At 34.9% G+C, this 25,668-nt stretch overlaps 1 long non-coding RNA gene across 5 annotated transcripts in view; it reads left to right on the top strand.

Annotated features, from left to right (window-relative positions):
- Positions 1-859: 859 nt before the first annotated feature.
- Positions 860-25,668, top strand: part of LOC143642760 (uncharacterized) — a 121,093-nt gene continuing 96,284 nt past the window's right edge. For all 5 annotated transcript variants that reach the window (XR_013155853.1, XR_013155849.1, XR_013155852.1 and 2 more), the window contains exons 1-3: positions 860-1,363; positions 8,677-8,851; positions 25,521-25,620. This is a non-coding gene — a long non-coding RNA (uncharacterized LOC143642760). The remainder of the gene's footprint in view (positions 1,364-8,676; positions 8,852-25,520; positions 25,621-25,668) is intronic.

The raw sequence follows: 25,668 nt of genomic DNA, 5'->3' as shown, positions 1-25,668 counted from the left end.
TACATTGTATAAAGCATATTGGAAATAAATATGATAAAGGTTCAAACTATCGACATTCACATATCATATCATTGTATCTTTCTGTATCTTTTAATTTAACCCACTGTTTCTTAACAGCAAAGAAGCAACCACCCCACCCTGAGGAAGGTATTCTATGCATCTAGAATTTGCTCCATGTTAGAAATGGCTAAGATATCATGCAGTAATCATGATTGAGGTAATCAGAAAGAGTTCAAAGATTGACTAGGTTAGTCTTTCTTCACTCTGAGAGGCAAACAGACCTGCAGAAGACCCATTGTGCTGTGTGCAATCTTTGACGAACCCAATCTTTGAGATTTGGCATCCTGGTATTGAATACTGATTCCACCTTTTATTAAATATTTGTCTTGTGCAAGAGACTGGTCTTTCTAAACTTCAGTGTCCTCTGTCTTCACTGGTGTACGGATTTGCATATGAATAGGATGTCAGGCTTTCAATTATTGTCTCCTATACTCCGCTTTGTGATTCTCAGGCTGGGAGTCTACAGATTTCATTTCTCTTTTATCAGCTGACTTTCCATTGGGATCCACCGATAAGAGGACGCTAGAGAAAAACTGGAAAAAAGGAGGAAAACTCCACTCTCCCCTGCACATGGCTTGCTGTTACTTTCTAAGGCAACCCAGGGTGAAGCAACTGCTTCTTGAGATTTTGTGAGGACTGGAGGAGATAAGTACACTTAATGCGGTGGTAAGTGCTAGCTTTATTCTCAGCATTTATTGTAAAGTAGTCCCTTGATCTGTCTCTTGCTTCAACAGTGTTTGGGTGGAACAGACCAGAGGACTCTCCCCTCCTCTTCAGCCTCGAGCCGCCCTCCAACTGCCTCACCGCCGGGACGGTTTCTCCACCATGCTTCTGGTATTAGTGAACACCGTTTTTTTGTGGTTAGCTCCTCCTTGTCCACCAGCCATGGGCCCCCAGTTCCCTCAGAATGTTCCCACGAAGTGAAGGGCCTCCGTCAACCGCCCTGTCACGCTGCATCTGCACCCCTACCCTCTCTGGATCTATTGTCCCCTCAGTGGCTGTGGCCCTGAAATCTGTGGACCATTTCTTCCGCAAGTTGACGAAGGAAAAGCGCGATGGTGTCAGCAGGATTTAAAGGTGCAAAATGAGCACTGAGGCCGTGTTCTCAAAAGGATGTGTGCAAGCTGGGTAAAACTCTGTGTGCCACGAAAGCCATTAAGGTCCTGGAGAAGAGCCTGAACTAGAGTCTTTTGAATCCATACCCCCACCTCCGTGACTTCCTGGAGAGCCATTTCCTAGACGGAAGGTGGAACTCGTCAAGAAGATGGGCCACCCCCCAAAAAACTGCTGCAGGCTGGTCTGGGTAAGTATCTCTTCCAAAGACTCACCCTCAAGCACGACTAGAAGCCTCAGGAGCCCAGAGACCTTTGAGGGTCCCTCTGCATCCTCCTTCTGCCTGAGCCCCTCCCTCTGGTCAGGAGATACCTTGTAATCAACCACCTTGCAGCCCCCTCACAGCTGTGAACCAAGTGTAAACAATAAAGCTTTTTGCAGAAAAAAAAACACAATCGAAAGACACATTTATTAATTCGTTTTATTGTACCCAAATCAGTAACTTGCAATGAATCAGCTTTATATTACATCATTAAATCTCTGGGCTAGCTCTGCCATTTCAAAATTATTTTTACAACATTTTAAATATATTGTTTAATTTTTCTTATGGCAGTTCTGATTGTTCTGTAGTGGGTAATTACATCTGGTTCACACTGTTGGGCTTTTCCTTCTTTTTATTTATTGTTCTAAGTTATTAGATGTTCAAATCACCTACAGAAGTGTTTGTTTTCCTCTAGTGCTAATCAGGAAAATAAAATAAACATAAATCCTGTTAGTTCAAATTTGTTCTTCCCAAGCCAAGCATAACTAGTTCTTGTTGATGCATGCCTATTCTTATATGCTAGTTCCAAGACAGTAAAATAATTTTGCACTTTTCAATTATTTAAATGAAGGAAAACTCAGCATTTGTCAAATGCTTATATGAACATAGATTATCATTTTAAAAGCCTCTTAAAAAAAGGATGATTATATTTCCTGCTACTACAAAATCAGAGATTACTTATACTATTTCCTGTGTGTTGGTTAATGCTTTAGTTAATTAATTCCCTTTTATTTTATTTTTTTGTTTCAGTTACATTGAATGTGAAAAACATTATCAGTATGCGTGTTAAATACATAGAAAATGCTGTTGCTCCACCAAAAGTAAAACTTTCACTTTTGGTGATAATGACAGCTTACAGAGAATGTTTCATATGTGTATTTGATACAAAGAGAATACTGTTTCTGTATGTTCAGAAAAATGTTCACTTTTGAATATGGTGGCAGATTATAGAGAAAGTTCCATGTTTCTAATCTACCTATCCATTGTAAATAAGGTAAAATAATCTGTGAATGATATAAGGAAGAGTCCTTTGTTTATGACTGAGTGATTTTTGTTAGTAGGAAGGCATCATTCAATGACTCTATTTATGGAATTTGCTTATTTAGCACTATCTTTTCACTGGTCTAGATGCTACAGCTTTTTAACTGATAGCATCATATTTTCTAATGATTGCTTTATAATTCAAACAACAGACAGATGGATGGGTGATAATTGATATACAGTGATGAAGGCGTAACTGTCTCTTAATTGGCCTTTTTCTTGATATGGAAAGCCATTTATTGTGCTTATCAGTGAAAGGGAATTTCATATGAAATAGATTATGATCATTTGAAAGTAAAAGAAAAGATTATTTTAGATGACATAATTTGTTTTTCCTACGATTGATTCCAATTTTTTTCTTGAGCTACTTAATGACATCAGTTCAGTCTATGTATGGATATTTTAATACTTTATTTTTACAGTAACCCTAGGGGTCCAATAAATGTTTTCATGTGTCTGTGCTTTGCTGATAAAATTATCATCTTAAGTGTAAAACAGTAAAGGTGCAATGCTGTATGAAATGAGCCAAGATTTCCATATAGATTAATTTAATATAATGGAGTAAATGGTGAGGGAAAAAGGGAATCTGCTTAAAGAACATAAATGTCCCTTATCTAACCAAATAAGGGTCTCATGGATCACTTATTTGTCACTTGTTTACTGTATTTTCACTGACTCTTTTTAAGAACTTAGATTTGGAGTTACCAAAGGAAATTTAGCTAGAATAAATAGTTCCTAGCTTTAAAGGATTTCTACATAAGTAGTTCTGTACTCTATCAAACAAAATTTACATGGAAGTTAATTGAAGAAACATTAAATGAGAATTCATGCACATGCTGTATTCATGTTATTCATACTCTTTAAGATCATCTCCAAAGACCTTGGAAAAATCAGCTATTTGGTATTGACAGCATTTACAAAATTTAACAATAAGTGGAGAATTATCCTGAAAGTGTTTGTACCACTCTGCACCTTGGATTTTGGTTTTCACTTCCTGATGTAACTTGCTGTACAAAGTTTATTAGTTCTGCTCCTCCAAGAAGTAGATGCCCAGATGAAATTAAATGTGGGAGAGAATATCCTATATAGGCTTAAGGAAAAGCAGCAGACACTTCAGAACACAATGAAGTTCTGACACTAAGGAAGGAGAATGAGTAGAAAGGAGGCTTGAGTATGAAGGCTTTCTGAGAAAATTTTGACCAAGATAACAGGGGTTTCCTGTGCCAAAGTCACCTGTCAGAGGATTCCAGCTTTCCACGGGAAGGGGTCAGCAACAGTGAACTTCACTGCTCAGCAAATGGCTGGGAGGAGGCCAGGAAAAAGGCGATCTCGGCACATACATGGTGGTAGATACAGAGGGGAGGTAGTTGGTGTTTCCTGCAGCAGATCTGAGTGGAGCATTTTCATGGTCTCTGCTCAACATGTGTCACAGAGAAATATTTTCTTCCTCTAAAAAGAAGGTCTCTACTTCTCCTGAAATGTTTTCATTTCTTTTGTAGATGATAAATTGGAAGAATATTTGTTGCTTCTTTTTTTTGTTTCATATGCTGACTTTTTTCTTGTTATATAAGTACCAAATGCCTAGAATTCTTGCAAAGACTTAAAACTATCTCTGGATACTTAAGATTTACCTTTATTATTTCTCTGAACTTTTGTATGAACCTTTCTCTTCCCCTTCCTAAATGGTATTTCCTCCTGTCATCTTCGTAGTGCCAGAGTTTTCCTCGATTTTATCTTAATGAACTTGAGTGAATTAATTGGACATAAAAGGTTACTATAATGTTTAATAAATGCCTTCTACTCCTCTTTTTTTTAAGTATTATAGAAGGGTTTCCTATAAAAAGTAAGACAAAACATTAAAAAGGTGGTTAATAAAAATGTATTTCCTTCTGATAGGATTTGACTATTGTATAAATTATCTTAGATATAATGTAAATTGTATATCTGTATTGATTTTTAAAGACTACTTTGGTTTAATAATATGTGATCTCTGACTTTTCATTAGTTTTTAATTACAGTAATATTATTTTATGGTATATCCCCAAAAAAGTATTAGAACTAGTCTGTTATAAACTTTAAACTTGAAAATTTTAATTATAAACTCTTCCAAAACTATAATTTTATAATTATAATTTAATTATAAATTATAATTATAAAATTAAATACTGATTTTAGCTCCTTTTCTCCGATTTTAAAAGATGGCTGAAGTGTAATTTATTCATCGTTAGGGTGATTTCTAACTATCGGTGGAAACTTCCCCGCGGGTACTACAGCAGACATTTAATGATTTCTCAGCAAACCCTGGGCCACATGCATAATTTCTATTGAGTAAAAGTTAGACATCTTTCTTTCATGAAAAATTTTACTTAAAGCTAAAAGACATATTAATTTTACATTAGTCTTAATTTTTCTTGAGTCTCTTCAGTATTATAGGTGAATGTACATTTCATTTTTATTCCAAAGCTTTCCTCATCTCAGACTAATTTCAGTCCACTTTTTTCCTCTATTATTGCCTCTTCCTGCTACAGAATTGACTTTGACACAGGCTTGCTAAATTCAAATCCTGGCTCCAGGATTGGGCAAGGAATTTTTTTGTTAACACTGGCTTTGATAATATTAATGTGCAGACATACATTGTTTTATTGTGCTTCACAGATACTGCATTTTTTTTTTTGCAAATTGAAGGTTTGAGGCAACCCTGTATGGAACAAGTCTATTGCCACCATGTTTCCAACAGCATGTGATCAGTTCATGTCTCTATGTCACTTTATGATAATTCTCACAATTTCGAACTTCTTCATTATTACAGTATTTATAATGGTCATTTGTGATCAGTCATCTTTGATGTTACTATTGTAATTGGTTTGGGGTGCACAAACCATGCACATGTAAAATTGTGAACTTAATCGATAAATGTGTGTTTTCTATTCCACCAACTAGATATTCTCCTATCTCTCATTTTTCCTTGGGCCTCCTTATTCCTTGAGACCCAACGATATTGAAATTAGGCCAATTAATGGCCTCCAAGTGTTCAAGCGAAAGGAAGAGTCACACGTGCTCATTTTAAATCAAAAGCTAGAAATGATTAAGTTTAGTGAAGAATGTCAAAAACCAAGAGAGCTAAAAGCTAGGCCTCTTGTGCCAAACAATCAGCCAAGATGTGAATGCAAAAGGAAAGTTCTTGAAGGAAATTAAAAAGGCTAGTGAGTGCAATTAACAGCACTGAAATATATATCTGAATATGATGAAAAGGGGAAAAGTTAGATTGTATATATGGTAGTAGAACATTTTTTTAACTATGGAAATACACTACGAAATAGTAAACCCCAAGTTAAGCCATGGCCTTTAATAATACAGTTATGAAAATGTGTTATCATCAATTTTAACAAATGTTCCACACTAGTGTAAAGTCTTGCTGGTAGAGTGGTGAATAGGAATCCTGTGCTTTATGCATGATTTTCCTGTAAACCCATAAATTCTCTAATAAAGAAAAAATATTTAGGAAAAAATAGTGCTACTCCAGTGAACATATGAGTGATAAGAAAGCAAAATAGCCTATTGCTTATAGAGAAAGTTTTAGAGTTCTGCATAGAAGGTCAAGCTGTCCACAACATCACTTAAGCCAAAACCTAATCCAGAGCAAGGTCCTAACTCTCTTCAATTCTGTGAAGGCTGAAAGCAGTAGGAAAGCTGCAGAAAAAAAAAGGTTTGAAGCTAGCAGAAATTGGTTCATGAAGTTTAAAGGAAGAAGCCATCTCCATAACATCAAAGTGGAAGGTGAAGCAAGTGCTGGTATAGGAAATGCAGCAAGTTATCCAAAAGATCTAAGACAACTGATGAAGGTGGCTGCCCTAAACAACATATTTTCAATGTAGATGAAATAGCCTTCTAATGGAAGAACTTGCCATCTAGGACTTTGACAGCTATGGGGGAAAATCAATGTCTTGCTTTAAAGCTTCAAAAGACATGCTGACTCTCTCATTTGGAGTGAATGCAGCTGGTGACATTAAGTTGAACTAATGATCCTTTACCATTCTGAAAATCCTAGGAAGGAACCTTAAGAATTATGCTAAATCTACTCAACTCATGCTCTGTAAATGAAACAGCAAAGCCTGGATGATAGTGCATCTTTTGACAACATGGTTTACTAAATATTTTAGGTCCACTGTTGAGACTTCTCAAAAAAAAAAAAAATTCCTTCCAAAATATGACCACTTCCTGACAATGCACTTGTTCACCCAAGAACTCTGACAGAGATGTACAAGATTAATGTTGTTTTCATACCTGCTAGCACAGTACCCATTCTGCAACTCATGGATCAAGGAATCATTTCAACTTTCAATGTTGAAGTCTCATTACTAACTACCATAGATAGTGATTCCTCTGATAGATCCAGGCAAAGTAGATAAAAACCAAAAAGCAAAAAATGAATAAACAAAAAAAAACCTCTGTTAAGGATTCACCCATTGTTCTAGTTTGCTAGCTGCTGGAATGCAATATACCAGAAACGGAATGGCTTTTAACAAGGGGAATTTAATGAGTTGCTAGTTTATAGTTCTAAGGCCGAGAATTAAAACAAGTCTATAGAAAAGTCCAATCAAAGGCATCCAGGGAAAGATACCTTGGTTCAAGAAGGCCGATAAAGTTCACGGTTTCTCTCTCTTCTGGAAAGGCACATGGCGAACACAGGCAGGGCTTCTCTCTCAGCTGGAAGGGCACATGGCAAATATGGCATCATCTGCTAGCTTACTCTCCTGGCTTCTGGTTTCATGAAGTTCCCCGGGAGGCATTTTCCTTCTTCATCTCCAATGGACTCGCCACTTCGTGGTGCTGCAGCATTCTCTGCTCTCTCCGAGTCTCTCTGAGTCTCCAAAATATTTCCTCTTTTATAGGACTCCAGTAAACCAATCAAGACCCACTCAAATGGGTGGAGACATGTCATCCCCTAATCCAGTTTAACAACCATTCTTGACTAAATCACATCAACCACGGAGATGATCTCATTACAGTTTCAAACATACAATATTGAATAGAGATTATTCTACCTTTAAGAAATGGGATTTATATTAAAACATGGCTTTTCTTAGGGGGCATGCTTCCTTTCAAACCAGCACACCCATCTAGATGTCATCGAGAACATTTGTGATTCACAGAAGGTCAACATATCAACCTTAACAGGAAGAAGTTGATTCCAACCCTCATGTATGACTCTGAGTGTTTCAAGTCTTCGGTGGAGGAAGTAATTACAGATGGGGTAGAAAAAGAATTAATTGGAAGTGGAGCTTCAAGATGTGACTGAATTACTGCAATCTCATGCTAAAACTTGAATGGGTGAAGAGTCGATTTTTATGGATGTGCAAAGAAAGTGGTTTGTTATGATGGAAACTGTAAAGATGGTAAAGATGTTTTGAACATTGTTGAAATGACAACAAAGGATTAGAATATTACACAAACTATTTTGTAAAAGCAGTGATAGGATTTGAGAGGACTGACTCCAATTTTGAAAGAAATTCCACCATGGGCAAGATGTTATCAAGCTTCATCACGTGTTACAAAGAAATCTTGTGAAAGGAAGAGTCAATCGATGCGGCAACTTGCAGTGCTGTTTTATTTTAGGAAATTGCCACAGTAACCCCAGCGTTCATGAGCCACCAGTTTCATCATTCAGCAGTCACACATTGAGGCGGGTCCCTTCACCAGCAAAAAAGATTACAACTTGCATTAGTCTCAGATAATGGTTAGCATTTTTAGCGATAAACTATTGTTAGATTAAGTTATGCTAATTGTTTTATAGACTTAATGTTATTGTACACTTAATTGACTACAGTATAATATAAATATAACATTTATATGCACTGGGAAACCAAAATATTCATGTGGTCCACTTTATTGTGATATTCACTTTATTGCCGTGGTTTGGAATCAAATCTGCAATATCTCTCTGGTATGCCTGTGTCTCCCTGGAATTGCTAAAAGTCTGCTAACTTTGCCCCAATATCTTTTTTCCACTTTCATTTAGAATGAGATGATCTTTGATGTTAGCAGAATAAAACTACATTTTCCAATTTACTTTGCAACTAGCCAAGAATCTAAGAATATCTGGCCACTGACTTGTAGGGACAGTGATATGTGTAAATTTCAGGATGGTACTGGTGAGGTCCAGCATATGTCTTATCTTTGTCCCTTTCTATTTATAACAGGCTAAAATGGAGATACGATGGCTGGAGCATCCAGCTTGATCTGGAACAGATTTGGAAAATATGATTCTGCATAGTGGAAGAAAAAGAAATAGATGTCCTTGAAGACTCTGTGGAACATAGCTTCAGGATCAACTGTGGGCTCATTTACTTTTCAAAAGATAATGGTAAACTGAAGGTAAGTATATTTTATTCTCATGCCTTCTTTGTTCTAATTTTTTGTGCTTACTGTAATTATCTCTGTTTCAAAATAAATACTGATTAAATGGACAAACTGAGTCAGACTCCTAAATTCAAACCTGACTCTAATACAGAATAGTTGTGTAAACTTGGACAAATTTTAGCCCATTGGGTTGGTATAAACACTTAAAAGGTACCTGGCACATGTTGCTATGTCAATACTATTATGATTATAGTTTTAATTTATTTTATTCAGTTCTTGTTTTCTAAGTACATTAGTGTAAAAGATGAAAAATAAAACTGGAAGACTTTGTAGATGAAGTGAATTTTCAAAATAAACTATTGTGGATGCATTTTATTAATTTTTTAATAGTTCAAGGATTGCTTATTCACTATCTGCAATGTAATTGGTATATTGAATAGAGAATTAAATCAGAAAATCACAATCTTGTAAATTTGTTTTCTTGGATTTTCTTAAAAAAATGAGCATTTCTTAAACTTGTATTTATATGTTCTAAATTTTCTGCAATGATTAAATATTATACATATGTTAAAACATCAAGGCATTATGATTGCATTTTTAAATAGTTTTTAACTACATTAAAACTAATGCACTAAAATGGTTTTTATATTCTGACAGATTGCCTTTGCTACCACATTTAGGTCAAGAATCATTAGTTGGTTACATATTAAATATAAAAATAAAGGAGAAAATTAAGAAAATAAGTGATGTTAAAATAGCTATATAATTTAAAAAAAATACAACTTCCTATTTTGCCTGAGCATCATCGATTTGTATCTCTTTTTATTTGATGATCCCAAAACACAAGCCCTCTAATGATGTGACTTGTTCACTCTCTCTTAAGGATATTCTCTTAATTGCACACACCTTATTTTATCAGAATTGTTCTGGAAAGCCACCATGAGCTATTTCCTTGGGATTGTATCATATATTTTATGTCTATATTAGACATTAAACAGATGAAAATATCTATGTGTATTTTTAGTAAAGTTGTCTATAATGTAGTTATTTATACTCTTTGATATTTTACATTTTTAAAATAATTATTTCTAAGGTTTTAATATTTTTTTTATGAAACAACATGTTGGCTTTTTTCATATGAAAAAGAGGAACCAATTATGGTCATATCTTCATAAAAGCACAAATTATATTTTCTTTGAAATATGTGCTTTTATTGTGATGCTTAAGGTTACAAATGAAATAACTAGGGCTAAAGAAAAGAAGTAGATTTGCCAACATAGGCATATTTTCCTATTATTCTTTAAAACTGGTCCACAAATGCCCTGTTGTCAAACTATGACAGCATTCATGTTAAAAAAGAAATTTAATATTAAACTGATGTTTAAAGATGCAAAAGAAAGCAAACACAGCTGTACATTCTATATATTCATCTGCTTTTACTCTCTGTCTCCCTCTCTCTTTCTTTTTTTAATTTAAAGTTTCTAAATATGTTACTATTTTAGTGTCCTAAAAATGAAAGGGAAAAAGCAGATGACATTGTAAATAACTAAACTATTTAATGGAATCTTCAAAAGAAAAGGAAAATAAACCCATTCAATATTTATACTGTTTAAAAAATTGGGATGACTTCTGACTGAAAAAAGTTAGGGAATGTTCTATTATTTTCTTATTTAAAAGGAACATCACCTATTTTTTTTTGATACTGTTCTTTAGTAAACTTGGACAGTGCTTATTATAGGAATAAGAAAAAATATATTTGACAATGGTTTTGTGTTCACTATGTGATGTAAAAAGGCAGCTTCTAGGAGAAAGGAATAAATTTTATGATAAGATAAAAGATTGATTTCAGCAAGAAAAGTTTAAGAACAGGAAACCTAGTGCAAAAGAATGAGCACTGAGCTCTGAAACTGATTAACCACAGATTTTTCTTGTTACATATGTGATTGCAAAACTGAATGCAAATATTGAAATCATTTAAATAAAAATATATAATACAAAATAATGTTATGAACTATTATTACCTTAAATTGAAAAGATTGAAAGTTTCTTTGTACCAGATATTATAAAGATTATGATTTATATTCTTTTTAAATCTTATAATTCTGTTACATCTTCAGTCCTATTAGACTTAACAAGCACAAGCAAACTTCTTTATGTCAGTTCTTGCCTGATCTAACTCTATGAAAAAAGCATCTCTTTTAAATCATGCTCTTACTGATTTTAACTTGAAAAAATGTGGTCCCTTCTTTACTCAGTATAAATGTTTAAAATTGTGAAGTGCTCTTAATGAAAAAGGAGAACCTTGCTTACAGGGGATCTAAATTAATCAGTACTCATCATAGACCAGTGAATGAATGTCAATTGTTCATGATATCACTTTTATTAACGTAACCTATCTCCAGCAGGTTGTACTATAGAACTATGTTTTGAAGGCTGAATTTTAATTATGTGTTTTTCTATTAATAAATATAGTGAATTGGGGTTGTCCTGAATTATCCATTGTTTCCAAGAACTAGGGGTGGTAATTTACACTTTGTAACTTTTTTCTTCTATATTTCTAATTTGCTCATCTATTGCATGGGGAGAGTAATGCCTCTTAGCACAGAAAACAGAGACCAAATGAGCCAACTGGGTGGAACTGATAATTTACATTCTCACTGACTAGGATTGTCAATGGTACACATTTTTCATGGAAAAATATGTTGAATGAATGTGTAAATGAAGACAGGAAGCATTTTTTTCTTGACACAGTTGAATTTTTATTTGGTGTAAAAATTCAATTTCCTCTTGATAAAATGATATATTATCTAATGCATATGTAGTTTGTACATTTGAAACAAGAATTAACATTAAATATAGGTTTTGTTGTTTAGAAAGCTGGTATTTCTGCTATAAAACCTGTTTTGATAAACAGGTTTATCAAACTATATTATATTATTTCAACCTAAGTCTAATATTTCACTACCAATAGATTTGGTTATTATAACATATATATGTATATATAAAATTTTTAATATGTTTGAACTGTTTTCATTTACTGCAATTTATATTCTTTTCAAATGAGCAATTAAATCTTTCTGTAACTATTTCCCTTAGTAAAAAAGACCTAATTAATAAATACTTTTTAAAAAATAGTATATTTTCAGAATTAATTTTGTGACACAAATACAAGACATTTTAGTTCCGGTTTGAGAATGTCTTGATATTTTTTTTTTTTTTACTCCTTTTATGAAATTGTGAAAAAATGTATTAAAATTAAATGTATTATGGGCGGGCAACAGTGGCTCAGTGGCAGAGTTCTGGCCTGCCATGCCAGAGACCTGGGTTCGATTCCTGGAGCTTGCCCATATCAAAAAAAAAAAAAATTAAATGTATTAAAATGATAATATGAGTGATTTTCATTTATTCATTCATTCACTGGTCTATGATGAGTATTAATGATATTGATGTATAGTAGTGACAACCATGAAGAGCCAAGGCATTCTTGGGTTTCAATTTGTTGTGTATTCTGCAACAGATATTTTATCACATTTTGTCTATTGTGTGACTCTCTAAAAGATTCAGGAACCTAAGATTATAAATAGGGGGGTGCTAATGATATATATACATTCTTAAAATAGGAAATGATGGATGTGTTGACTATTAAGTAGACAAATCAATGACTGTATTTTAAAATAATACTTGATTTATAGGTATGTGTGTGTGTTCTGTGGTTTTCTAATTTGTAATGACCTTGATATAATTAGCAGCAGTTAGTTTTAGTTACAGTATTCAATATTTTGATGAGTAATATTTAGGTTGTATGCATAAAGCCAAGATTGGGATGTGTTGAATAAAAAACTAATTAAGATAAAAAGCTATTTTCCCTTGGAAAAATATAACTCTCGGTGTGAATGGTTGTAGTAGGTTGAATTATGTACCCGAAAACACATATGTCTTTTGTGTCCCTATGGGTGTAATCCCATTGTAAATAAAACTTTTTGAAAGTGTCGTTTTTAATTAAGGTATGGCCAAAAGAATCAGGGTATGAGCCTTAACCCCAATTATTAATGACTTTGTAAAGAGAACCTATAAGACACAAAAGAGAAAGGAGAGGACATTGGCATGTGACGGTGAAGCTAAGGAAGACCAGGGATTGCTGGCAGCCAGCACTAGAATATTGTAGTCTTTGAAAGGAAAGCAGACTTTTGGTGTCTAGATTTTGGGCTTCTTCTACATTCAAAACTGTGAGCCAATAAATTCCCATTGTTTAAGCCAACCCATTATGTAGTATTTGTGGTAACAGCTCTGGCAAACCAAGATGACAGTATATGTAAAAAGGAAGGCATTTTTTTATAGCTTCCATACAAATAAGGAACATTTATGAAAAATATATTTTCAGAAAATATATTTTAAATTTTCTAATAGTTCTGAGCAGAATGCCTCGGTTGTATTTCAAAAAGGAAGTGGGAAGGGATGGAAGTAGCCATAAGAGCTATCAATCCACTAGGAGTTCTAACTTGCCAGAGGGGAATCTTATGAAGTAGTGACTTAATTTGAAATGATGAATTTTGAATGTGAGTTTGGGTGAACAGAAAATGTATTCAAATCTTACTCTCTTTAAAGTAGAGGCACCACCTCTCTTTTTATATTCATAATGTAAGATTTAACAAGTTCCAATGGAATTTCAACATAGACATTTTATCTTAGTTTCTTTTTTTTCTACCAGCAATATATATAAATTTAATAAGTATAGCATGAATAAAATAATAATATAGTCAGTCTATTAAAATGTCCAAATTGTACAACATCATTAATTTTAATCCTAAGAAGTCAAAGCATAAACTCATTCATTTCTTCTTATAAAATAATGCCCAAAATCCTTGTAGTAGAACTGATGGTAGCTGATTTTATTTTATAGGTAGTGGTTAATGAAGGTAGAGTCTTTGTTAGTTTAATTGATTCCTGTATGTTTAATTAGTTTAATTGATTCCTGTATGCCTGGGTGCTAGAGCAGAATCTCAAACATGGAAAGTCCCCACACAATATTTGTTAAATGAATTATTCTTCTAATCATCTACTAACTTGCCTGAGAGAACTTAAATTCCCATAGGTAATCAATGCTATCATTTGGAAAGTTCTGATCACTAAATAATCTCATGAAAATCATGGGCCATTGTTCAATAACTATATAGAACGTTGAGAAATAAAGTTTCATAAAACCTCTAATATAGTGAAAAGAAAAGTGAATCTGCTGTCAGTAGATTTGGTTTCAATTTTTGGGTCCACTTCTTGATAACTTATGGAGGTGTATCAGCCAAAGTCAATGGGGGAGAGAACCCCATTGTAATTTGACCAGGGAAAGATTGATCTAAAGAATTAGTAATGAAATCAAGAAATTGGAGTAATGAAGAATTAACTTTTAAGAAATAAAGATAACAATAAGGAATTTAGGAACACCAGATATAAGGAATATCACCTATGCCTAATAAGTTCCCAAGGAAGTCTCCCTCCAGTGCTGAGACCAGAACCTGTTGGAGAGTTCCATTCCAACGGACTCGCTCCCTGGACTGGCTTCTTAATGGCAGAGCATTTGGAGATAGATTAGATAATTTTATTGGGTTTGGGTGACAAGGAAAACAGATTTCACGTTATAATCTTTTTTTTTTTTCTTCTCTTGGATAGAAAAGTTGATTGCAACTAACTGGGGGAGGGAACACAGAAGGAGAGGAACATTGTGGGAAATCATCTGAGTTCATTTTGTATCTGTTAGTTTTGAAAATGGAGTCTTATTTTAATCAGAGGTGTCTCTCCTATTACAGTGGAAATAATTTCCCTCTTTCTGTCCGTGGCCAATTCTTTTATTTCTGCCCTGGCTCATACTCTGTCATCCACAATTAAGAGTTTTGCTCCCAAAATTGTTTCTCTTTGCCACATCACCAAGTTTTCCACCATTAAGAATACATTTTACCAGCAAACAAAATGCACACTAGAACCATCTAAAAGAACTGCATGGATCCCACATAAATGTCTTTCCCAGGAAAATTTTGCCAAAGTATCGTCCATACTTTCAGATTCATACTTTTCACCACTTAAACTCTTCTCAACCTATTCAATTGGACTTTCTTCTTTCCTCTCAACTGAAAGCCTTTTGTAAAAGTTTCTTTGGCTCTCTCCATTTTTCTTTTCTTTCTAGACTTTAGTTAAATTCATCCAGTGTCATTCTTTGCTTAGGCCTCTCAAATCTTTGTCTTCATTTTAGATTATTCCTTAGTTTTCCAGGGCTTCTATGACAAGTAACACACAATAGGCTAGCTCAAACGATGGAATTTATTGTTTCATAATTTTGAAGGAGGAAAGTCCAAAACCAGGTCTTGATAGGCTATGCTTTCTCCTAGAGTTAGTACTTTGGTGCTGGCTTACCTTGATCCTTGGGGTTCATTGGATTATATATTTGCTCTGTCACATGTCAATCTCCCGTTCTGTGTTCTTGATATCTGCTCATTTCTGGCTTCTCCTTCCATGGAGAATTTCTTTTGTCTATAAGGAATTCAGCCTTTTGGAATAAGGCTCACCGTGTATCAATTTGGTCTTATCTAAATAGGGTATTTGAAGATCCTATTCACAAGTAAGCCCACACCTAACGAATAATAAGTCTTCAATGCTTCTATTTACAAATGGGCTTACACACACACAGGAAGATGGATTAAGACTTGAACATGTCTTTTGTGGGTAAAATGATTCAATCTCTAATAGAGTATAACTATGATTGTAATAAGTATAACTGTGCTTAAGTTTTCTTTATTCAGGTCTATTCTCAAAACCTTCTCTGATCACCTATTCTAAATTAATATTCTTTCTCAGTCTCTATTCCCTTATCATGCTTTACTTGTTTGCATGGGGTTTCATCACTACCTGATAATTTATTGTACAATAATCTGATTATTTATTACCCATTTTCACCCAGATTATATGATGCAAGATTGACATGATATATGTTTTGTTCACCATTAAAACCCCAGCACCAAAAAATATGAAGTGGCATAGGACAAGTGCTCAATACGTTTTTTTTTTAAATATAACTTATCTTCTTTATTGAAGTTGTTGACTATAGGTCAATCATGAGTAAAATACAGTTCCATACCCTGTTATTAATACCTTACTTTTGTGTGGCACATTTGTTACAATTGATGAAAGCACATTTTTATAATTGAACTATTAACTTTAATCCCTGGTTTAACTTGGGGTTTACCATTTGTGTGGTATAATGCCATGGATTTTTTATATACAATTTTTATCCTATTACCATATGTACAACCTAACATTTTCCCTTTAACCATATTAATACATGTTTTAGTACTATTAATTGAGTTCACAATATTTTGCCGCCATTTTCACCATGCATTACCATAACATTTGCACCATTCCAAATAGGAGGCCTGAACATCGGAGGGTATAGGCTTAACTTCCCATTCCCTGTACTGCCCTCGACCCATGGTAACCAATATTCTAGAATCTGACACTAGAAATTTGCTTTTGTAATTATTTCATATCAGTGGGATCATATTTGTCTTTTTGTACCTGGCTTATTTCACTCAAGATGATGTGTATTAGGTTCATCCATGCTGCTGCATGTATCAGAACTTCATTTCTTTTCCCGGCTAAATATTATTTCATTGTATGTGTTACCTCATTTTGTTTAAGCATTCATGGTTGAAGGACACTTGGGTTGCTTCCATTTTTGGCAACTATGAAAAATGCTGCTATGAACAAAGGTGTGTAAATACGTACTTAAGTCCCTGCTTTCAATTATTTGGATATATACTTAATAGTAGTATTGCCAGGTCATACAGTAATTCTGTACTTAACTTTTTAAGGAACTGCCAAATGTCTTCCACAGAGGCTGCACCATTTTACATTGCCACTAGAAATGAATGAGTGTTCACATTTCTCCATGTCCTCTCCAGTACTTGTTATTCTGTTTTTGTTTTGTTTTTTTTTTTAATAGCAGCCATTTTAATGGGTGTGAAATGATTTCTCATTGTGGTTTTGATTTGTGTTTCTCTGATGGCTAGTGATGTTGAGCATCTTTTCATGTGCTTTCTGGTCATTCATCTGGATTTTCTTGAGAAATGTCCATTCAAGCCTTTTGCCTTGTTTAATTGGGTTGTTTGTTTGGTGGTTTTTCTTCCTGTTAATTTGAAGGATCTCTTTATATATTCTGGATATTAAACTTCTATCGGATTTGTTTTCCAAATATTTTCTCTCATTGTGTATATGTTGTCATTTTATTTTCATTATAAAGTCCTTTGAGGCGCAATTTCTTTTCATTTTGATGAGGTTCCATTTATCTATTTTTTCCTTTTGTTGTAAAATCTAAGAAATGCCTGCCTAGTGCAAGGTTCTGAAGATGCCTCCCTATGTTTTATTCTAGGAATTTGATAGTTTTGTCCATTATACTAGGCCTTTGATCCCTTTTGAGTTTATTTTGTATACGGGTGTGAGATTCAGTTTTCTGAGCACCATTTGCTGAAAAGATTTTTTTTTCCCCAATTGAGTACTCTTTGCCCCTTTGTCAAAAAAGCAATTCATCATAAATGTAAGGGTGGCTTTTTGAACTCTCAATTTCATTCCATTGGTCTGTATGTCTATATGTGCCAGTACCATGCTATTTTGATTACTGTGGCTTTGAAGTAAGTTTTAAGATCAGGAAACATGAATCCTCCAACTTCGTTCTTTTTCCAGGTTGCTTTAGCTATCTAGGCCCCTACCCCTTCAATTTAAATTTGATGACTGGCTTTTCCATTTCCACAAAGAAGTTTGTTGGGATTTTTATTAGGATTGTGTTGAATCTATAAATTGCTTTGAGTAGGACTGACATTTTAATGATATTAATTTTTCCATCCATAAACATGGAATGTCCTTCAATTTATTTAGGTCTTCTTTGATTTCTTTAAGCAGTATTTTGGAGTTTTCTTTGTATAAGTCTTTTGTTCCTTTGGTTAGATTTAATTCTAGATATTTGATTAGTGTATTTGGAATTTTAAAATGAATTTTTCTTGATTTTCTCTTCCAGTTTTTCTTTGCTTATGTATAGCAACACTACAGATTTGGGGGTATTGCTCTTATACCCTGTCACTTTGCTGAATTCATTTATTAGCTCTAGTAGTTTATTGTGGATTGTTTAGGATTTTCTGTAAATAAGATTATGTCACCTGCAAATAGGGAACTTTTACTTCTTCCTTTCCAAGATGGATGCTTTCCCTTCCTTCCTTTCATTCTTTCTTGCCTAATTGCTCTGGTAAGAACTTCTAATACAATGTGAGTAACGGTGGTGTGAGTGGTCATGTGTTGGTGTGAATGAACATGTGTGCCTTCTTTCTGAACTCAGAAGGAAATATTTCAGTTTTTCATCATTATGTAGGATGTTAGCTGTGGGATTTTCATATATACCCTCTACCATGTTGAGGAAGTTTTCTCTATTCCTAGTGTTCTAAGAGATTTTATCAAGAATTGATGCTAGATTTTGTCAAAGGTCTCCTGCATCAATTGAGATGATCATGTGTTTTCTTCCTTCATTCTTTAATGTGATGCATTTTATTAATTAATTTTCCTATGTTTTACCACTCCTGCATACCAGGAATAAATCACACGTGATCATGGTATCTAATTCTTTTAATATGTTGCTGTATTTGGTTTGCAAATATTTTATTGAGGATTTTTGTATCTATATTCAAAAGAGATATTGATTTGTAGTTTTCTTTTCTTGTGTTATCTTTATCTGGCTTTGCTATAGGGGTGCAGTTGGCCTCTGTTGTAGTTTGCTAGCTGCCAGATTGCAACACACCAGAGATGTGTGTTGCAATGTGGATTGGCTTTCAAAAAAAGGGAATTTGTTTAGTTAATGTTTAGTTCTTCAGAGGAAAGGCAGCTAACTTTCGACTGAGGTTCTTTCTTATGTGGGAAGGCACAAGGTGATCTCTGCTGGCCTTCTCTCCAGGCCTCTGGGTTCCAACAATTTTCCCCAGAGTGATTCCTTTCTGCATCTCCAAAGGCCTGGGCTGAGCTGTGAGTGCTGAGATGAGGAATGCTGAGCTGCTTGGGCTGTGCTATGTTGAGCTGTCTCATTTAAGCACATCATTAATTACAGCAGGTCTCCTAGCTGACTGCAGATGTAATCAGGAACAGATGAGGTTCACATGCCATTGACTCATGTCCACAGCAATAGAACTAGGCATCTTCACCTAGCCAAGTTGTCACCTGAATCTAACTACCACATATCCACCCCTTGTCAACTTGGCAAAACTACATGCATCACCTTAAACAATATTAAAGTGCAAATAATTCTCTTCTAGCTGTGGACCTATGAATCTCAAAACAAGTTATCTGGTGCCAATATGCAAAGGAGGGCATTCACAGATGCAGGTTTTCATTTCCATAGGGAGAAATTGGAAGAAACACAGGGGTTACAAGACCGAAACTATTCTGAAAACCTGCAGGGCAAACACCATTGGATTTCAAAGTCTGAAAGTCATTTATCTTTCTGCTTTAGAAAGTGGCAGTCCCACCCTTTCCACGGGCCTATGCAGTGGCCCACCTCTTTCCAAATCAACCTTGGGAGACATTGAAGAGACCACCTTTTTCTCGGCTCCACCCTCTCCAGGCATCAGGGCCACAACATGGGCTCTCTGCCATTTCTGGGGCATACACTCAACCCCTCCATGTGGTGGCTGCCAGCTCTTCTCAGTCCCCAAGGAGTGTGCTGTACCTTTTCCAAGGCCTGAGGAGGCACAACTCTTCCACTGCAACGAGGTGGGAGACTCACCCTTTCCATGTATATGGGTGGGTCCACTCTGCTGGCCAAGGTTTCTTGGCTTCAGACCTGAACTTCCATGCAGAGTTCTCACCCTGCAAACTCCAATTTATCCCTTTTGTGTCCCCCTTTGTCCAGATTGACAGTGATTCTGTTTACACCAACAGTCTCTTCAAGCACTCCAGGACTTCTCCATCATTCTCTTCACAGTTCCTCCAAAATCTTCCCCTTATCCATCCAAAAACCTGCTCCAAAATATCTGGTATTTGCAAACTGCAGCAGCACCCCACTCTCAGTACCAAATCTGTTGTAGTTTGCTAGCTGCCGGAATGCAACACACCAGAGACAGATTGGCTTTCAATAAAAGGGGATTTATTTAGTCAACATATACTTCTTCAGAGGAAAGGCAGCTAACTTTCAACTGAAGTTTTTTCTTACGTGGGAAAGCACAAGATGATCTCTGCTGGCCTTCTCTCCAGGCCTCTTCCAACAACTTTCCCTGGGGTGGTTCCTTTCTGCATCTCCAAAGGCCTGGGCTGAGCTGCGAGTGCTGAGATGAGGTATGCTGAGCTGCTTGGGCTGTGCTACATTGAACTCTCTCGTTTAAGGACCAGCCAATTAAATTAAAAAATCATTAATTACAGCAGGCACACCTCCTAGCCAACTACAGATGTAATCAGTAACAGATGAGGTTCACATGTCATTGGCTCATGTCCAGCAATAGAACTAGGCACCTTCACCTAGCCAAGTTGTCACCTGAATCTAACTACCACAGCCTAGGTATGATTTAGGGTGTGCTCTCTCCTCTTTAATTTTGTGGAAGAGTTTGAGCAGAATTGGAATGTTTATTAAAATTCCCCTATTAATCTATCTGGTCCTGGGTGTTTCTGTGTTGGGAAGACTCTGATTGTTGATTCAATTTGTTTACTATTAATTGGTTTATTGGGATCTTCTATTTATTCCTGAATTAATGTAGGTAGTTTGTGTTTTTCTAAGTATTTGCCCATTTCATCTAGATTATTTAATTTATTGCTGCACAGTTGTTTATTTATCATTTTATAGTCCTTTTATTTCAGCAGGGTTGAAATAATGTAATATAGTAATGTCCCTTTTTCATTTCTGATTTTCACTATTTGTATCCTGTCTGTCTTCTTCTTTGTCAGTCTAGTTAAACATTTGCCAATTTTATTGATCTTTTCAAAGGACTGATTTTTGGTTTTATCAATTCTCTCTTGTATTTTTGTTCTCTATTTTATTTTTTCTCCCTTTGAATCTTAGTTATTTCCTTCCTGCTTGCTTTGAGTTTAGTATGGTCAATTAGAGCACTATCCAATTCAAGTATCTTGTGAAAAGTATGAGATTAAATGTAATTTCTTTTACTTAAAATATTTATGTTTTTATAGGAAAATATTTTAATATGTAGTTAGAGTAGAGGTGTTAACCTTTAAAACATTGTATTAGCTAAGGCCATCAGAAGACATACAGTGTGCTCTGAGAAAATAGAGACATTTATTTTTGTTCTTAAGACAGCAGAAATACCAAATTATAATGGGAAGGCAATTGCATGGAAAGATAGCCAAATCCTGAAATGTTGTGGGATATTCCCAATATTCCTTTGAAGCAGCCGATAAAAATGTCTTTTTGGAGAAAACCAGAATTGTAATTTTGAGCACTTTAAAGTTCTATTTGAATCCATGTATGTTGTTTATGCATAAATATATCTTCCATTCTGACCTCTCCCATTTCACTCTTTAGCGTGATAGGTCTACATTTAAATGCTTCCTAGAAGTATGTGTATATGTGTGTGTGTGTGTGTGTGTGTGTGTATGTCAATAGAAGGGGGAACAGATACAAACACTGTAGGACAGTGAGATGATTCTTAAATGGAGGTAATGAATTGGTAGTGAGAGTTATAAAATAAAGATGATGAAGAGAACATAGTTTCCCCTAGGATTTTATGTAATCTATAAAAAGGGCCTTGAGATGCTGCAGTACATTGTGTTTTTGTTTTTCTTTAGGACTTAACTGCTGAGGTCCAAATCTCCCTTGTGAGAGTTTAAGCTGCTTAAACTCTGATAATGCGTTTTATTAATATTGTGTAATGGTTATTTTGACCAAGCTGGTCCCCTGGTATATAATGAGAAAACAAAAACTTTTATCCTACTGTTTACATTTGGTTGCTGAGGTTATATCCTAACTTCCCTGTGGCTGAAATGTAAGGCACTGCTTATGTTTAGTTATCTATTACTGGGTAACAAATTACCTCAAATATTAGTGGCTTAAAACAAGAGCATTTACTTTTTCACAATTTCATTTGCCACAGAAATTGAATCCATGTATGCTGTTTGTATGTAAATATATCTTTCATTCTTCCCACCCCCATTTCAATCTTGAGTGTGATATTCTACATTTACCTGGAGGTGTGCACATGATTGTGTGTGTATGCGTGGGTGTGTAAGTGTGTCGGAATCCAGGCTAAACTGGATTTTCTGTCTCCAGGTCTTTCACAGAGCTTCAATCCAGGATTAGTTCGGGCTCATTTTTAGGCTTATGTGGGAGTGGACCCACTTCCAGTCTCACTATAGTGGTTGTTACAGGATTTATTTTCTTATGGGCTGTTGGACTGAGGGCCTCAGTTTCTTACAAACTGTGGCCAAGCAACCTCCCTTATTTCCTTGCTGCATGGACCTTTTTACATAACAGTTCTCAACATTCTAGCTGGCTTCATCATATGAGCATGCAAGAGGGCAGAGAAAGAGTGTTGGAATGCTTAGTCAAGTGTCTTTCCCAAAATTTCCATTTTAATTTAAGTTGTAAATCTACCTTTTCCCCACTAAGGTCTATTGACTGAGGTGACAGGTTGACTTTTCTTTTTTCTCATCTGACACTTTTATTACTCTTATCCAGTACTGCAGTGTCGCACACCTTAAGACAGCATTCACATCTTATTTAATGGAAATGAAGCCTTCAGGAGTCATGAAAAGTGAATGCCCCACCCTTTCCTATCATGATAATCAAGGTTGATGACCTTTTCAGGGTTTTGGTGTAAAGAAAAAGAACATGGAGTGGGAGGAAAGTTATAACTCAACTTATTCTTGTGCTCATACAACATCAGGGACCTATGGTCTTAACAGATATATTAATCTCTCTCTTTCGGAAAATGTTGTGATGTTTTCCATCATTCAAGAACTCGTAATAAGTCATTTATTGATGCCACTATATGGGCAAATGCATCTCAAAACTTTTCCATTGTTTTCTCCTTCAGGCATAGGGTATCTAGTATCCTCTCTAAATTCCCTCTTTTGAGATCTTTTCACACCACAGGGCAGTTAAATTGGAGAATAGCCAAGCCAAAATTGTATCATCTCGTTTGTGGCATGGCACAAGTCTGGTACTTGGTAAAAGTAGATACTTTATTCCAAAAAGCTCTGGGAAGGCAGGCCATCCAGAGCAGCCATATTTCTTTCACTTGCATGTCAAAGCTACTAGTCATATCATTGCTCTCCCTTTAGATATTCCTATATGAATAAAACCCAAGTGTACTCTTCAAAGGACATTAGCTAAGTCCTATGAGTGTTCTTACAGTTCTTCTCTCTTGTAGGAGAAGTGAAACTTAGGACATCTCCTAGCATTCTCTGTAAATACTATGCGACCTCTCCAATTCCAGAAATTTGATCCTTAGGCTGTGAGTGAGCCTTGAATATTGAACATTTAGGCTTTTTTTTTAAAACATATTCTTTGAAAATTCCAATTCATAGTCTTGCATCTTACTTTGGAATATGGCATTTATTGTCTTGATGCTTCTATAAATAGTGTCATATATATATAGGTGCTCAATAAATATGTTTAAATAAAAGAATATTATTATAATGATTAACTATTTAATTCCTTAAGGATATGTCGTTTGGTTAGATAAATCCTCTGAAGAATTCATTGTAGGATGTTTTATATGCTAGACATTGGGCACCCAGATATCCCAAGAAACATTGTTTTAGGCTGATTTACCTAGAAGCAGACTTCTGAGTTGAGGATAAATTTACAAAGTTATGTTAAGTAAGTGCTCCAAAAGTAAACCACTAAGAAAAAGAGGAAACAGAACAAAAATTAGAAGGGCACCAAGCAAAGATGTGGTATCAAATTAAGTCATACAAAGGGCTACTTCAGCCTAATCCTATATGAAACTGGATTGCTTCTAAGGTGAGCTGTCTTAAGACAGTGGAACACGGTCTTCTGTTACATTCTTATCAGTTATTGGTTAAACGGATCCTCAGAGAAGAATAAATTACTAGGCATGGTCTCACCTTCAGAGAATGCCAGCAAAGTGGAGTCCCGTGGCCTGGGGATCCTTCTCCTGAAACACACAAAATAGTAAAAGGAATCATAGAGTGTCTGGGTGGAGTACCAACATTGCAATGCAAAAATATTTTGATAGCACGTAGGCATTGAACTAGGTTTTCAGTTAAATTCTACTACAATATTTTCAATGCATTTGTCATATCCACTATTCTATACCTTATTTGCTTCACCAAAATATTCCTTGAGGAAAACTCACTGCCATATCAACTGTCACAAATTGATTTGGAAGGCACAAAGTTTATGAATCCAATTATTTGTGAGAAGTGTCTTTTCCTATAAATAACTGTTGTGCAAGGAAAGGAAAGAAAGAAAGAAAGAAGAAAGGGAGGAATTCTTTTGGCCATATACAAACTAAGTGATTGTAAAATCATTTCCTGGACAATCTAGATTATTGATTGATATGAGTCATAATAAGATATTTTACAAAAATGTGCTATCATTTGAAGATATAATTTCATCATAAAGAAAATGTACATGACAATAAAAAGTATTTCCATTAAAAGGGAAATAATTCAAACTACAACCTGTGTTGCCTGTGAGTATATCACTTATTTATAAAATATATTGGAAGGTGATGGTCAATTGTTTTGTACATAGTCTCTTCTTAATCCCTTGCAGCCTTTTGATATATCATCTGTTCTAGCAAAACTTACCAGTGAATTCCTTTCAAAATTCAATAGTATTTTTTAGTCCTAATTTTCCTTAATCATTCTTTGACTCATAACTATTGAAGATGTAGTATTGAATTTCTGTAAATTATTTATGTAATTTTTCTTTGTTTCTCATTATTTTCTCCCTTCATTCTTTATGAACAAAAATTCAACAGAAGTAACAAGGTTTCACAAATGCTTACTTTATTTGGTATCAAATTGACTCCTTTATAGTAACCATCAAATGATTTTAGTTGCACCACTGTCTTCCCCAAATCTTGGGCTAGGACTTGCAGTTATCTACCTCTATTTCTTCTGCTTTTTTGGTTTGTATTATGATTTGGCCCAAAGGCACTATAGGATTCTTCTAAACTTGTCTCATCCCCTCCTGTTCTTTTCCATAATTGTTTCAATAATCTAAACAAAATCATTATTGGTTCTAGATTGTTACTGAAGCATACTGGCTGATTAAAAACAAATCTATTGCTTGTGCAATGAGACAAAATTATAAAAGTGAGGCTTATGTATCAAAATCCACATTTAACCACTTATTTGGTATAAAATTTTGGATAAGTCAGATATATTTAATAAGCATCAATTTCCACCATTGTAAACTGTAAAGGATGCTTAACGTAAATATATTAACATGTAAAAATGATTTGTAAGTTCTTAATAATTTCTAGGTACATTATTGAAAGTAATGATAGGTTATTGTGATAGCTTAAATTATGCACCAATTCAGATATGTTTATAATCTTAATTTACATTCCTGTAGGTATGAATCCATTGTAAATAGGATTCTTAAGGTTGGTAGTTTTAGCTAAATTGTCACCCACTTGAATTAGGTTAGGTCTTAATCTGGATTCCTGGATTCCTTTATAAACAGGAATTTCAGACATTGAGGGAGAGAGCCAGGAGAGAAGCTGGAAGCTGGAAGTCAAAAGAACCTGGAAGAGAAAGCAGAAGACATCTTCATGTGATACAAGGTAGGGACACAAGTCCAGGAATGCCAAGATTGCCGGTAGCCTGCACAG

The sequence above is a fragment of the Tamandua tetradactyla genome, chromosome 7 (genome assembly GCF_023851605.1).
Source record: "Tamandua tetradactyla isolate mTamTet1 chromosome 7, mTamTet1.pri, whole genome shotgun sequence".
In the NCBI taxonomy this organism is placed as follows: domain Eukaryota; kingdom Metazoa; phylum Chordata; class Mammalia; order Pilosa; family Myrmecophagidae; genus Tamandua; species Tamandua tetradactyla.
Note: the sequence above shows the minus strand (reverse complement) of the source record. Positions and strands in the feature narration are given on the sequence as shown.